Raw genomic sequence first — 2500 nt, 5'->3', positions numbered from 1 at the left:
CATACCCGGTAAGTAAAAAAAATAAAAAAAATAGTTCCCCTTCGAGAAAAATTATGAAATTTGGTGAGCAAGGAGATACCATTATTCTACGAATTACTGCAAAAAATCGCATCAAAATTCGAAGTATAGCCCGAGATATGGACTTATGTCTGCTCAAAAAAAGTGTATCTACTTGTACAATTTTGCCTTTTGCATATTAACCTCTTATAGGGGGGGAGTGCTCCTTGAGCCGGCCAGCTCCACACTGGCAGGTTTTAAAGGGAGCTTGATGAGGCCTCCCCCCTCACGTGGTGCGTGCGTTAGCATGTTTATCATGGCACAACTAGCCTCTTCATAGTTGTTGAGCTTTATTAATACCAACACACGGTCGTCACTGATCGTTGGTTAGCTCGGCAGCTAGTCCCTCGGATATTGTGGAAAGTTATTTTCATGCCTAGCGATGCTTGACCCTGCGTCACTTGATGTTTCCATTTGCTTGCTTGCCCATGGTAGGTGGGGGGTGGACCGTCTTGTGGTGTGGTGTCTTGCGAACGTGAGGGTGTGTGAGTTGTAATCGAGATGCACTTGCTGGCTGGCTCCATGCCTTGCGTATCGAACGGTCAAGCATGCATCTCTTCCATTTTCACCCCGTTGCCTTGGGTGATATTGGTTGATCAGTCCCTGTGTTGCCTACCCACTAGACGGTACTTCTGTGGTTGCTTCGAATTCTATCTTTCCATCACGAAGAGGTGTTGGAGGATCCTAATGTCACGCACGTGTTCCATCTAGTGAAACATCTCAGTGATGCACGTGTTGTGGCTAGTTCTTTTGGATGCGGTGCATTATATGAACTCGGGTTTACTTTAGCGACCCAGTCAACATAATTCGGTTGTGTCCCTTGATTGAGACGTTGTCCTTGAACTTGTTGTGAACAATATCGTTCTTCCACAACCCGTCGTCTTGAGTGCGATGGAAGGCAAATAAGATGTGCTTTGGCATGTCATGCACGTACTCGATTGCGGGAAGTGTGAGAAAGTGTTGTTGACAACCCGTGGGAAATGGAATGTGGCAAATCGTGATGAGCTCTTCGTGGATCTGCGAAGAAGACGACCTTTGGGCCTGTTGGAAACGAGGGAGGCGATGTTGAACTGCGAAGAAGATGGACTTTTGGGTTGTTTGAATCAATGGGAGGCCACGCGAGAACTCCGAATACTATGGACTCTTGGGTTGTTGGAAGCAACGGGAGGCCCCGCTAGAACTCCGAATACTACGGACTCTTGGGTTGTTGGAAGCAAGGGGAGGCCCCGCTAGAACTCCGAATACTATGGACTCTTGGGTTGTTGGAAGCAAGGGGAGGTCCCGCTAGAACTCCGAATACTACGGACTCTTGGGTTGTTGGAAGCAAGGGGAGGCCCCGCTAGAACTCCGAATACTATGGACTCTTGGGTTGTTGGAAGCAAGGGGAGGCCCCGCTAGAACTCCGAATACTATGGACTCTTGGGTTGTTGGCAACGACAACTTGGGGGGATGACACTGGAAAAGAGTGAACTAGGCCAAACTGCGAACAAGGCAACTTGGGGGGATGACACTGGAAAAGAGTGAACTAGGCCAAACTGCGAACAAGGCAACTTGGGGGGATGATGCTGGAAAAGAGTGAACTAGACCGAACTGCGAACAAGGCAACTTGGGGGGATGACGCTGGAAAAGAGTGAACTAGGCCGAACTGCGAACAAGACAACTTGGGGGGATGATGCTGGAAAAGAGTGAACTAGGCCGAACTGCGCCCAAGGCAACTTGGGGGGATGACGCTGGAAAAGAGTGAACTTGGCCAAACTGCGAGGAGGGCAACTTAGAGGAAAGTTGGAAACGAGGGAGACTTAGCCGAACTGCGAAGAAGGCAGGTTTTTGGGAAGTTGGAATCGACTGAAGCGAATACTGAACTCCAAATACGACCGACCTTTTGGTTGTTGGCTTCCTGGGAAGCGATGTGAAACTCCAAATACGACCGACTCTTGGGTTGTTGGAAACAATGGGAGGCCACGCGAGAACCGAATACTATGGACTCTTGGGTTGTTGGAAGCAAGGGGAGGCCCCGCTAGAACTCCGAATACTATGGACTCTTGGGTTGTTGGAAGCAAGGTGAGGTCCCGCTAGAACTCCGAATACTACGGACTCTTGGGTTGTTGGAAGCAAGGGGAGGCCCCGCTAGAACTCCGAATACTATGGACTCTTGGGTTGTTGGAAGCAAGGGGAGGCCCCGCTAGAACTCCGAATACTATGGACTCTTGGGTTGTTGGCAACGACAACTTGGGGGGATGACACAGGAAAAGAGTGAACTAGGCCAAACTGCGAACAAGGCAACTTGGGGGGATGACACTGGAAAAGAGTGAACTAGGCCAAACTGCGAACAAGGCAACTTGGGGGGATGATGCTGGAAAAGAGTGAACTAGACCGAACTGCGAACAAGGCAACTTGGGGGGATGACACTGGAAAAGAGTGAACTAGGCCGAACTGCGAACAA

Source organism: Vigna unguiculata, unplaced genomic scaffold (genome assembly GCF_037176805.1).
Source record: "Vigna unguiculata cultivar grain cowpea cultivar isolate G323 ecotype 2 unplaced genomic scaffold, ASM3717680v1 ptg000105l, whole genome shotgun sequence".
NCBI classification, from domain to species: Eukaryota; Viridiplantae; Streptophyta; class Magnoliopsida; order Fabales; family Fabaceae; genus Vigna; species Vigna unguiculata.
The sequence above is the reverse complement of the archived record's forward strand: the minus strand, read 5'-3'. Positions refer to the sequence as shown.